General features: G+C 47.9%; 1 protein-coding gene across 17 annotated transcripts in view; it reads left to right on the top strand.

Annotated features, from left to right (window-relative positions):
* Positions 1 to 357: 357 nt before the first annotated feature.
* The window catches only part of SAP130 (Sin3A associated protein 130), a 48896-nt gene continuing 35636 nt past the window's right edge, over positions 358 to 13617 (top strand). For 8 of the 17 annotated variants that reach the window (XM_077290919.1, XM_077290917.1, XM_077290916.1 and 5 more), the window contains exons 1-2: positions 411 to 546; positions 9613 to 9718. The gene's annotated coding sequence lies outside the window, so the exon portion shown is untranslated. Of the gene's footprint in view, positions 547 to 9612; positions 9719 to 13617 lie in introns of all 17 variants that reach the window. The other 9 variants (XM_077290918.1, XM_077290921.1, XM_077290910.1 and 6 more) reach the window with 7 other exon arrangements.

Raw genomic sequence — 13617 nt, 5'->3', positions numbered from 1 at the left:
TGCGAACATGGTGCCGCTAGTTGCGGATTGTGGGCACCCGGCATGAAGGGTTCGCCCATCTCTAGTGCTGAGCATGTCTGGCTACTTGACCAGCAGTCACAATAGTGTAATACCAGAGCCCACCAGCAGTCTGTCCCGGCTGTCTGCACCTGTTCCCAGGCACGGCAGCAGCCATACTGCTTAATATTCTGCCCAGCAGACAAGAACCTGACCGTCCTCAGCAGCATTGCTTTACTCCATCGTGTGCATTATCCTACATGTTTTATTGTAATAAAGTTATTTTTAAAAAAAACTAGCAGTGACGTCATGTGCGGAGATCCTGGATGCCGCTGTCTTGTTTAGCTGGTTGGTGGGCGGGGCGTCGTTTGTCACGTGATTGTGGCGGAGCGCGGTTCAGTCAGACTGTGGGAAGAGAGAGCCCGAGACCGGAACCGGAAACCGAAAGAGTAACTGAGAGAACGGAGTCGTCTGTACTTGGCCGTGAAATCGTTGTCTCCTTTGTGGCGGCGGCGACAGAGGAGTGCGGGCTCCGGGCCGTGTCCGTAGGTATGTTTGTTACACTGTTGTTTCTGTGCAGTGAGCTGACACCTCTTCTGTGTAGATGTGTAACTGCGGCAGGGCTGCTCCGGTGTGCCGAGCCCCCACTGACCGGGATGGCACACTTTTCAAAACTGTTGAGCAGATTGTTAGGTGTTGTGTACAATAGCTGTGCGGACGGAGGGTTGTCAGTCCCGGTGTGCGGTGCGGACGGAGGGTTGTCAGTCCCGGTGTGCGGTGCGGACGGAGGGTTGTCAGTCCCGGTGTGTGGTGCGGACGGAGGGTTGTCGGTCCCGGTGTGCGGTGCGGACGGAGGGTTGTCAGTCCCGGTGTGTGGTGCGGACGGAGGGTTGTCGGTCCCGGTGTGTGGTGCGGACGGAGGGTTGTCAGTCCCGGTGTGCGGTGCGGACGGAGGGTTGTCAGTCCCGGTGTGCGGTGCGGACGGAGGGTTGTCGGTCCCGGTGTGTGGTGCGGACGGAGGGTTGTCGGTCCCGGTGTGCGGTGCGGACGGAGGGTTGTCGGTCCCGGTGTGCGGTGCGGACGGAGGGTTGTCAGTCCCGGTGTGCGGTGCGGACGGAGGGTTGTCAGTCCCGGTGTGTGGTGCGGACGGAGGGTTGTCAGTCCCGGTGTGCGGTGCGGACGGAGGGTTGTCAGTCCCGGTGTGTGGTGCGGACGGAGGGTTGTCAGTCCCGGTGTGCGGTGCGGACGGAGGGTTGTCAGTCCCGGTGTGCGGTGCGGACGGAGGGTTGTCAGTCCCGGTGTGCGGTGCGGACGGAGGGTTGTCAGTCCCGGTGTGCGGTGCGGACGGAGGGTTGTCAGTCCCGGTGTGCGGTGCGGACGGAGGGTTGTCAGTCCCGGTGTGTGGTGCGGACGGAGGGTTGTCAGTCCCGGTGTGCGGTGCGGACGGAGGGTTGTCGTTCCCGGTGTGCGGTGCGGACGGAGGGTTGTCGGTCCCGGTGTGCGGTGCGGACGGAGGGTTGTCGTTCCCGGTGTGCGGTGCGGACGGAGGGTTGTCGGTCCCGGTGTGCGGTGCGGACGGAGGGTTGTCGTTCCCGGTGTGTGGTGCGGACGGAGGGTTGTCAGTCCCGGTGTGCGGTGCGGACGGAGGGTTGTCGGTCCCGGTGTGCGGTGCGGACGGAGGGTTGTCGGTGCCGGTGTGCGGTGCGGACGGAGGGTTGTCGGTCCCGGTGTGCGGTGCGGACGGAGGGTTGTCGGTCCCGGTGTGCGGTGCGGACGGAGGGTTGTCGGTCCCGGTGTGCGGTGCGGACGGAGGGTTGTCGGTCCCGGTGTGCGGTGCGGACGGAGGGTTGTCAGTCCCGGTGTGCGGTGCGGACGGAGGGTTGTCGTTCCCGGTGTGCGGTGCGGACGGAGGGTTGTCGTTCCCGGTGTGTGGTGCGGACGGAGGGTTGTCGTTCCCGGTGTGCGGTGCGGACGGAGGGTTGTCGTTCCCGGTGTGCGGTGCGGACGGAGGGTTGTCAGTCCCGGTGTGTGGTGCGGACGGAGGGTTGTCGCGGTGTGTTCTCTCATCGGTCCCGGTGTGCGGTGCGTGCATCCCATCGGTCTGCGGTGTGTGTGTGCTCCCATCTGTCCCGGTGTGCGGTGCGTGCGTCCATCTGTCCCGGTCTGCGGTGCGTGCATGCTCCCATCGGTCCCGGTCTGCGGTGTGTTCTCTCATCAGACCCGGTCTGCGGTGCGTGCGTCCATAGATCCCGGTCTGCGGTGCGTGCGTCCATAGATCCCGGTCTGCGGTGCGTCCGTCCATGGGTCCCGGTCTGCGGTGCGTGCGTCCGTCCATCGGTCCCGGTCTCCGGTGCGTGCTTCCATCGGTCCCGGTCTCCGGTGCGTGCTTCCATCGGTCCCGGTCTCCGGTGCGTGCGTCCATGGGTCCCGGTCTCTGGTGCGTGCGTCCGTCCGTCCATGGGTCCCGGGCTTCGGTTCGCGCATCCACCTGTCCTGGTCCACGGTGCGTGCGTCCGTCCATGGGTCCCGGTCCACGGTGCATGCGTGCATCCATCAGTCCCGGTCTGCGGTGCGTGCGGTCTCCCCCTATTTTACATGCTGAATATAGACGCCGCCCGCGCTGTAGTGTGATACTGGAGATTTTATGCATATTTTCATTTTATTTAGACATATAGTTTTGTTAAAGAAATGTTCCTCTTTTTGCAAACAAAATGGTGCACTTGTGCAGTAGCATCTATCATGATTTTATTTTTCACCACACATATATACAGTATCCTCCAGTGATGCGAAATCACAAGGGTGATGAGATGTTTGCCTATAAGTTGGTTCACAGAGCCTTTTTACATTTGTCAGAACCTCCTAGTGATCCCACAGACAGGATACAAGTAAAGGGAAAAAACAATATTTTTCTTGTGATCCGGCTATCTTGGGTGGCAATATAGTGTTGGCTGCTGTGTTATAAATGTGCTTAACCCCTATTGGAGTAAACATTTTTTCATTCTTGTAATTTCCTCCCCTTGTTCCAAGAGCCTTATTTTTTTTCCCTGTTGCTATAGCCTTTTGAGGGTTTGTTTTTTTGTCTGACGAGTTATAGTTTTGAATAACACCAATAATTTTACTGTCTCAAGTATTGAAAAATTTGAAACAAAAATCCAGCTGGTGTGAAATTGCAAAAAAAACCTGCAATTCTGCTTTTGTTTTTCCCTTGTTTTACGAATATCATTGTGCAATAAAAATGACCTGGAAACATGATGCTTCAGGTTATTGCGATTACGTTGACACCAAGCTTGCACAGATTTTGTTATATTGTAGTAGTGAAAAAAATGTCTGAGATTTGAAAAAAAGAATAAATTGTTTGCCTTTTTCTGAGACCTGTAGCTATTTGTTTCTTTTAGAGAAGGAGCTGTGTTAGGGCTTGTAGTTTATTAATACCAATTTGGTACAAACCCCCAACCCCCCCCCCCCCCCCCCTGACTTTTTTAACGTTTTATTTTTTTTTTTGCTTTTCACAATGTGTTTTACATAGTCTTACATTTTGGCAGACCAGACTCTTACGGACACAGTGATTCCAATTATGTTCATTTTTTTTTTAAGACTAGGGAAAAGGGGGGAGATTAATGGTTTTACTTCTTTCTAATATTTGTTAATTTTTTTTTTTGTTTGTTTTAGCTCCTCTAGTGGAGTTTAATCTTTGATCATTTGATCTCTTGTAACACATACTGCAATATGACAGTAAATGGCGGTTTCTTTTGATGCTTGGCTTAGAGCTCAGCTTCAGAGGAGTGCCAAGATGGTGGCGACTGGGGCCTTCAGCATTTTCCCAGATGAAATGGCAAGCCAATAATGACTATGTTGCCGTGGGTTGGTTGTACTGGTAAGAGCGTGCACCATTTATTTAGCTATTTAAATGCCGCTGTCGGTGATTGACAACAGCATTTGGTGCTGATTGCTGTTGTGGTCAGATTCTGGAAACATATTACTAGTGATGAGCGAATATACTCGTTACTCGAGATTTCTCGAGCACGCTCTGGGGTCCTCCGAGTATTTTTTAGTGCTCGGAGTTATCGTTTTTAGCGCCGCAGCTGAATGTTTTATATCTGTTAGCCAGCATAACTACATGTGGGGGTTGCCTGGTTGCTACGGAATCCCCACATGTACTTATGCTGGCTATCAGATGTAAATCATTCAGCTGCGGCAAGAAAAACTATAACACCGAGCACTAAAAAATACTCGGAGGTCACCTGAGCGTGCTCGGGAAATATCGAGTGACGAGTATATTCGCTCATCACTACATATTACATTTTGTATCTGCCCTGTTGAAGCAGGCTCAGCTCTTGATCCTGCTGCATAGATGCACAACCTGGATGTGACGTTCAAGTTTCACAGGGTGTGCAAAGGGGTTAAAGGAAACTTCCAGGAGTTTTCAATGGGGTTCAGGTCTGGAGATTGGGCTGCCTGTGACAGTTTTGATATGGTGGTCTCTTAATTTTTGCCAGAACTGTATTATATAGAGTCATTACAAACAGAGTGATCTATTTCAAGTGTTTGTTTCTGTTAATGTTAATGTTGATGATTATGGCTTACAGCCAATGAAAACCCAAAAGTCATTATCTCAGTAAATTAGAATATTTTATAACCTCAGCTTGAAAAATGATTTTAACCCCTTCGCGACATGCGCCGTACTAGTACTGCCCTGCCGGCACTGGATTTGTGCCAGCAGCAGTACTAGTACGGCGCATCGATCACCGCAGTCTCGCGCTGAGCGCCGCGGTGATCGGGTGCGGGTGTCAGCTGTATATGACAGCTGACACCCCGCAGCAATGCCCACGATCGGCGCTATCGCCGATCGCGGGCATTTAACCCCTCTGATGCCGCTGTCAATAGTGACAGCGGCATAGAGGGGGATCGCGCAGGGACGGGGGCTCCCTGCGCTCTCCCACCGGAGCAACGCAATGAGATCGCGCTGCTCCGGTGACCTGGAAGGAGTCCCCGGATCCAAGATGGCCACGGGACTCCTTCCGGGTCATGAGATGACCTAGCTTGTCGGCGCCTGCTGAGAGTTCCTAATAGCAGGCACCGGCAAGCCTCTGCCCTTGCCTGTCACATCGGTGATCTGACAGAGTGCTGTGCACACTGTCAGATCACCGATCTGTGATGTCCCCCCCTGGGACAAAGTGAAAAGTAAAAAAAAAAAATGTCCACATGTGTAAAAAAAAAAAAAAAAAAAAAAAAAAAATCCTAAATAAAAAAAAAAAAAAAAATTCCCATAAATACATTTCTTTATCTAAATAATAAAAAAAATCCCACAATAAAAGTACACATATTTAGTATCGCCGCGTCCGTAACGACCCCACCTATAAAACTATATCACTAGTTAACCCCTTCAGTGAACACCGTAAAAAAACAAAAAAAAACCGAGGCAAAAAACAACGCTTTATTCTCATACCGCCAAACAAAAAGTGGAATAACACGCGATCAAAAAGACGGATATAAATAACCATGGTACCGCTGAAAACGTCATCTTGTCCCGCAAAAAAAAAGCCGCCATACAGCATCATCAGCAGAAAAATAAAAAAGTTATAGCTCTCAGAATAAAGCGATGCAAAAACAATTATTTTTTTATATAAAATAGTTTTTATTGTGTAAAAGCGCCAAAACATAAAAAAATTACATAAATGAGGTATCGCTGTAATCGTACTGACCTGAAGAATAAAACTGCTTTATCAATTTTACCACACGTGGAATGGTATAAACGCCCCCCCTAAAAGAATTTCAGGAATTGCTGGTTTTTGTTCATTCCGCGTCCCAAAAATCGGAATAAAAAGCGATCAAAAAATGTCATGTGCCCGAAAATGTTACCAATAAAAATGTCAACTCGTCCCGCAAAAAACAAGATCTCACATGACTTTGTGGGCCAAAATATGGATAAATTATAGCTCTCAAAATGTGGTGATGCAAAAACTATTTTTTGCAATAAAAAGCGTCTTTTAGTGTGTGATGGCTGCCAACCATAAAAATCCGCCCAAAAAACGCTATAAAAGTAAATCAAATCCCCCTTCATCACCCCCTTAGTTAGGGAAAAATAATAAAATTTTAAAAAATATATTTATTTCCATTTTCCCGTTAGGCTACTTTCACACTAGCGTCGGTACGGGGCCGTCGCGCTGCGACGTACCGACGCATACTGTGCAAGCGCCGCACAACGGTGGCAGCGGATGCTGTTTTTCCACGCATCCGCTGCCCCATTGTGAGGTGCGGGGAGATGGGAGCGGAGTTCCAGCCGCGCATGCGCGGTCGGAAATGGTGGGCCGTCGGCACAAAAAACGTTACATGTAACGTTTTTTGCTGCCGGCGGTCCGCCACAACACGATGCAACCGTCGCACGACGGTTGCGACGTGTGTCAATACGTCGCAATGCGTCGCTAATGTAAGTCTATGGGGAAAAAAACGCATCCTGCAGATGACTTTGCAGGATGCGTTTTTTCGCCAAAATGACGCATTGCGACGTATGCAAAAAAACGCTAGTGTGAAAGTAGCGCTAGGGTTAGGACTAGGGTTAGGGTTGGGGTTAGGGCTAGGGTTAGGGCTGGGGTTAGGGTTTCAGTTAGAATTGGGGAGTTTTCACTGTTTAGGCACATAAGGGGCTCTCCAAACGCGACATGGCATCCCATCTCAATTCCAGCCAATTCTGCTTTGAAAAACTAAAACAGTGCTCCTTCCCTTCCGAGTTCTCCTGTGCGCCCAAACAGTGGTTCCCCCCAACATATGGGGTATCAGCGTTCTCAGGACAAGTTGGACAAAAACTTTTGGGGTCCAATTTGTCCTGTTACCCTTGGGAAAATAAAAAGGTGGGGGCTAAAATATCAGTTTTGTGGAAAAAAAATATTTTTTATTTTCATGGCTCTGCGTGATAAACTGTAGTGAAACACTTGTTGGTTTTAAGTTCTCACAACACATCTATATAAGTTCCCTGGGGGGTCTAGTTTCCAATATGGGGTCACTTGTGGGGGGTTTCTACTGTTTAGGTACATCAGGGGCTCTGCAAATGCAACATGACACCTGCAGACCAATCCATCTAAGTCTGCAATTCAAACGGCGCTCCTTCCCTTCCGAGCTCTGCCGTGCGCCCACACAGTGGTTCCCCCCCATATATGGGGTATCAGCGTACTCAGGACAAATTGGACAACAACTTTTGTTGTCCAATTTCTCCTGTTACCCTTGGGAAAATAAAAACGTGGGGGCTAAAATATCATTTTCGTGGAAAAAAATATATTTTTTATTTTCACGGCTCTGCGTGATAAACTGTAGTGAAACACTTGTTGGTTCAAAGTTCTCACAACACATCTAGATAAGTTCCTTGGGGGGTCTAGTTTCCAATATGGGGTCACTTGTGGGGGGTTTCTACTGTTTAGGTACATCAGGGGCTCTGCAAATGCAACATGACACCTGCAGACCAATCCATCTAAGTCTGCAATTTAAACGGCGCTCCTTCCCTTCCGAGCTCTGCCGTGCGCCCACACAGTGGTTCCCCCCCATATATGGGGTATCAGCGTACTCAGGACAAATTGGACAATAACTTTTGTGTTCCAATTTCTCCTGTTACCCTTGGGAAAAAAAAAATGCGGGCTAAAACATCATTTTGTGGAAAGAAAAAATGATTTTTTAATTTTCACAGCGCTACATTCTAAACTTTAGTGAAACAATTGGGGGTTAAAAGTGCTCACCACACATCTAGATAAGTTCCTTAGGGGGTCTTCTTTCCAAAATGGTGTCACTTGTGGGGGTTTCCACTGTTTAGGCACGTCAGGGGCTCTCCAAACACGACATGGGTTCCGATCTCAATTCCAGCCAATTTTGCATTGAAAAGTCAAATGGCGCTCCTTCCCTTCCGCGCTCTGCCATGCGCTCAAACAGTGGTTTATCCCCATATATGAAGTATCAGCGTACTCAGGACAAATTGCACAACAACTTTTGGGGTCCAATTTATCCTGTTACCCTTGGGAAAATAAAAAATTGGGGTCAAAAAGATCATTTTTTGTGAAAATTAATATTATTTTTTTTTTACGGCTCTACATTATAAACTTCTGTGAAGCACTTGGAGGTTCAAAGTGCTCACCACACATCTAGATTAGTTCCTTAGAGGGTCTACTTTCCAAAATGGTGTCACTTGTGGGGGTTTCCACTGTTTAGGCACATCAGGGGCTCTCCAATCGCGACATGGGTTCCGATCTCAATTCCAGCAAATCTTGCATTGAAAAGTCAAATGGCGCTCCTTCCCTTCCGAGCTCTGCCATGTGCCCAATCAATGGTTTACCCCAACATGTGGGGTATCGGCGTACTCAGGACAAATTGTACAACGACTTTTTTGGTCCAATTTCTCCTGTTACCCGTGGTAAAATAAAACAAATTGGATCTGAAGTAAAAATTTTGTGTAAAAAAAGTTAAATGTTCAATTTTTTTTAAACATTCCAAAAATTCCTGTGAAGCACCTGAAGGGTTAATAAACTTTTTGAATGTGGTTTTGAGTACCTTGAGGGGTGCAGTTTTTAGAATGGTGTCACTTTTGGGCATTTTCTGTCATATAGACCCCTCAAAGTCACTTCAAGTGTGAGGTGGTCCGTAAAAAAAAAATGGTTTTGCAAATTTTGTTGCAAAAATGAGAAATCGCTGGTCAACTTTTAACCCTTATAACTCCCTAACAAAAAAAAATTGTTTCCAAAATTGTGCTGATGTAAAGCAGACATGTGGGAAATGTTGTTTATTAACTATATTATGAGATATAACTCTCTAATTTAAGGGCATAAAAACTAAAAGTTTGAAAATTGCTAAATTTTCATAATTTTCGACAAATTTTTTTTTTTTCACAAATAAATGCAAGTCATATCGAAGACGTTTTACCACTATCATGAAGTACAATATGTCACGAGAAAACAATGTCAGAATCGCCAGGATCCGTTGAAGCGTTTTAGAGTTATGACCTCATAAAGTGACAGTGGTCAGAATTCTAAAAATTGGCCCTGTCACTTAGGTGAAAACAGGCTTCGGGGTGAAGGGGTTAAAATCCGAAATGTTGGCCTACTGAAATGTATGTTTATTTTGAATGCAGTTGGTCGGGGCTCCTTTTGCATCAGTTACTGCATCAATGCAGCGTGGCATGGAGGTGATCAGCCTGTGGCACTGCTGAGGTGTTATGGAAGCCCAGGTTGCTTTGATAGCAGCCTTCAGCTCATCTGCATTGTTGGATCTGGTGTTTCTCATCTTCCTCCTGACAATACTCCATAGATTCTCTATGGGGTTAAGGTCAGGCATGTTTGCTGGCCAATCAAGCACAGTGATAATGTTGTTTTTAAACCAGGTATTGGTACTTTTGGCCGTGTGGACAGGTGCCAGGTCCTGCTGGAGAATGAAATTTCCATCTCCAAAAAGCTTGTCAGCAGAGAGAAGCATGAAGTGCTCTACAATGTCCTGGTAGACGGCTGTGCTGACTCTGGTCTTTATAAAACACAGTGTACCGACACCAGCAGATGACATGGCTCCCCAAACCATCACTGATTGTGGAAACTCCACACTAGGCCTCCAGTAGCTTGGATTGTGACCTCTCCACTCTTCCTCCAGGCTCTGGGACCTTGATTTCCCCAATGAAATGGAAAATTTATTTTCATCTGAAAACAACACCTTGGACCACTGAGCAACAGTCCAGTTCTTTTTCTCCTTGGCCCAGGTAAGACACTTCTGGTGTTGTCTATTGGTTATGAGTAGCTTGACACAAGGAATGCGATACTTCTAGCCCATGTCCCGGATACGTCTGTATGTAGTGGCTCTTGAAGCAATGACTCCAGCAGCAGTCCACTCCTGGGGAATCTCTCCCAAATTTTTGAATTGCCTTTTCTTAAAGGGAACCTGTCACCCCGTTTTTTCGGTATGAGATAAAAATACTGTTAAATAGGGCCTGAGCTGTGCATTACAATAGTGTAGTTTGTGGACCCCGATTCCCCACCTATGCTGCCGAAATACGTTACCAAAGTAGTCGTTTTCGCCTGTCAATCAGGCTGGTCTGGTCAAAAGGGCGTGTTGTCTTCCCCCAGATTTTGCGTAGTTTTCCGTTGGTGGCGTAGTGGTGTGCACATGCCCAAGGTCCCGAATACTCTGCCAGGGGATTTAAAAGAGAGCGCTGTTCGTTATTTCATTGGTGATCGGTGGGCGCGGCCATCTTCCTTTGGCCGCGCGTGCGCAGAAGCGGCGCTCTGCTGGCCGCGGCTTCAGGAAAATGGCCGCCGCGATATCCATCTGCGCACGCGCTGCATCCCGCGGCCATTTTCCTGAAGCCGCGGCCAGCAGAGCGCCGCTTCTGCGCACGCGCGGCCAAAGGAAGATGGCCGCGCCCACCGATCACCAATGAAATAACGAACAGCGCGCTCTTTTAAATCCCCTGGCAGAGGATTCGGGACCTTGGGCATGCGCACACCACTACGCCACCAACGGAAAACTACGCAAAATCTGGGGGAAGACAACACGCCCTTTTGACCAGACCAGCCTGATTGACAGGCGAAAACGGAGACTTTGCAAAGGTATTTCGGCAACTTAGGTGGGTAATAAACGCATAACAAACACACTAATGTAACGCCCACCTCTGCCCCTATTTAACGCTATTTTTATCCCATCTTCCAAAAACGTGGTGACAGGTTCCCTTTAACAATCCTTTCAAGGCTGTGGTTATCCCGGTTTCTTGTGCACCTTTTTCTATCACACTTTTTCCTTCCACTCAACTTTGCATCAATATGCTTGGATACAGCAATCTGCGAACAGCCAGCTTCTTTAGCAATGACCTTTTGTGGCTTACCCTCCTTGTGGAGTGTGTCAGTGACTGCCTTCTGGACATCTGTTAAGCTACCAATATTCCCAATGATTGTGGAGCCTACTGATACAGACTAAGGAACCCTTTTTAAGGCTTAGGAAGCGTTAGCAGGTGTTTTTTGTTAATTATTCTAATTTACTGAGATGACTTTGGGTTTCATTGGCTGTAAGCCATAATCATCAACATTAACAGAAATAAACACTTGAAATAGATCACTCTGTAATAACTCTATATAATGAGTTTCACTTTTTGTATTGAAGAACTGAAATAAATTAACGTTTTGATGATATTTTAATTTGGTGACAAGCACCTGTAGGTGCGGGCACTCGAACGTATTATTCGAGCATGCCCATGACACTTTTAGAACACGAGCATGCTCGGATAACACCTTATCTGTGCACGTTCCCTTATCACTAATGGCTATGTAGTTTTGTAGGATTATTATTATTATTATTATTATTATTATTATTTATTGTTATAGCGCCATTTATTCCATGGCGCTTTACAAGTGAGGAGGGGTATACATAATAACAAGTACAATAATCTTGAACAATACAAGTCATAACTGGTACAGTAGGAGAGAGGACCCTGCCCGCGAAGGCTCACAATCTACAAGGGATGGGTGAGAATACAGTAGGTGAGGGTAGAGCTGGTCATGCAGCGGTTTGGTCGATCGGTGGTTACTGCAGGTTGTAGGCTTGTCGGAAGAGGTGGGTCTTCAGATTCTTTTTGAAGGTTTCGATGGTGGGCGAGAGTCTGATGTGTTGTGGTAGAGGGTTCCAGAGTAGGGGTGATACGCGAGAGAAATCTTGTATGCGATTGTGGGAAGAGGAGATAAGAGGGGAGTAGAGAAGGAGATCTTGTGAGGATCGGAGGTTGCGTGTAGGAAAGTACCGGGAGATGAGGTCGCAGATGTAAGGAGGAGACAGGTTGTGGATGGCTTTGTACGTCATGGTTAGGGTTTTGTACTGGAGTCTCTGGGCAATGGGGAGCCAGTGAAGGGATTGACAGAGGGGAGAGGCCGGAGAATAGCGGGGGGACAGGTGGATTAGTCGGGCAGCAGAGTTTAGAATAGATTGGAGGGGTGCGAGAGTGTTTGAGGGGAGGCCACAGAGCAGAAGGTTGCAGTAGTCAAGGCGAGAGATGATGAGGGCATGGACTAGGGTTTTTGCAGATTTTTGGTTGAGGAATGAACGGATTCGTGCAATATTTTTGAGTTGAAGTCGGCAGGAAGTGGAAAGGGCTTGGATATGTGGTTTGAAGGAGAGATCAGCGTCAAGGATTACCCCGAGGCAGCGAGCTTGTGGGACTGGGGAGAGTGGGCAACCATTTACTGTAATGGATAGGTTCGTTGGGGGGGTCACGTGAGATGGGGGAAAGATGATGAATTCTGTTTTGTCCATGTTAAGTTTCAGAAATCTAGCGGAGAAGAAGGATGAAATAGTGGACAGACATTGAGGGATTCTGGTTAGTAGGGAGGTGATATCTGGTCCAGAGATGTAGATCTGTGTGTCATCAGCATAGAGGTGATACTGAAAGCCATGAGATTCTATGAGCTGTCCCAGGCCAAAGGTGTAAATGGAGAAGAGCAGGGGCCCAAGGACTGAACCTTGTGGGACTCCGACAGATAGGGGGCGAGGTGAGGAGGTGGTGTGTGAGTGGGAGACGCTGAATGTCCGGTCTGTTAGGTATGATGAGATCCAGGATAGGGCCAAGTCTGTGATGCCAAGGGATGAGAGGGTCTGTAATAATAGGGAATGGTCCACTGTGTCAAAGGCAGCCGACAGGTCGAGGAGGAGGAGGACAGAGTAGTGTCGCTTGCTCTTGGCGGTTAAGAGGTCATTGGTGACCTTAGTTAGGGCAGTTTCAGTGGAATGGTGTGACCGGAAGCCAGATTGTAAGCGGTCAAAGAGGGAGCAAGAAGAGAGATGGGAGGACAGTTCAAGGTAGACGTGTTGTTCCAGTAGTTTTGAGGCATAGGGGAGAAGTGATATAGGGCGATAGCTAGATACAGAGGATGGGTCAAGAGAGGGCTTTTTGAGGATAGGTGTGATGGAGGCATGTTTAAAGCTTGAGGGGAAAACACCAGTTGTTAGTGATAGGTTGAAGAGATGGGTTAGGGTTGGGATGAAGATTGTGGTGAGGTTTGGGATGAGGTGGGATGGGAGCGGGTCAAGTGCACAGGTGGTGAGATGCGATCTTGAGAGTAGAGTGGCGAGTTGATCTTCTGTAATGGTGGAGTAGTTGGTTTTGGAGGTGGAGGGTAGGGAAGTTGGGAGGAAGGGCTCTGGGGCTTGTTGACCAAAACTGTCTCTGATGTTATCAATCTTCTGCTTGAAGAATGAGGCAAAGTCTTCAGCAGAGATAAGTGGGGATACTTTCACACTTCCGTCGGTACGGGGCCGTCGCAAACCATCGGCCCGATGGACGTTGTGCTAAATTTAGCACAACGTGGGCAGCGGATGCAGTTTTAGGGTAAGTTCACACAGGACGTTTTTGCTGCGTTTTTTTAATGCTAATTTTCAGCTGCTTTTTACAGTACCAGCAAAGCCTATGAGATTTCAGAAATCTCATGCACACACATAGGTTTTTTGTTTGATCAGTATTTTGTGCTTTGCTGCGTTTTTTTGACATAGAGCATGTCACTTCTTTCAGCGTTTTTGCTGCGTTTTTTCACCCATTGACTTGAATGGGTGTTGAAAAAACAACAAACAAATATCATTATTTGCTGCGTTTTTGCTGCTGAAAATCCAAGGACATTAGCC

Source organism: Ranitomeya variabilis, chromosome 2 (genome assembly GCF_051348905.1).
Source record: "Ranitomeya variabilis isolate aRanVar5 chromosome 2, aRanVar5.hap1, whole genome shotgun sequence".
Lineage (NCBI taxonomy): Eukaryota > Metazoa > Chordata > Amphibia > Anura > Dendrobatidae > Ranitomeya > Ranitomeya variabilis.
This window is presented reverse-complemented; position numbering and strand designations above follow the sequence as displayed.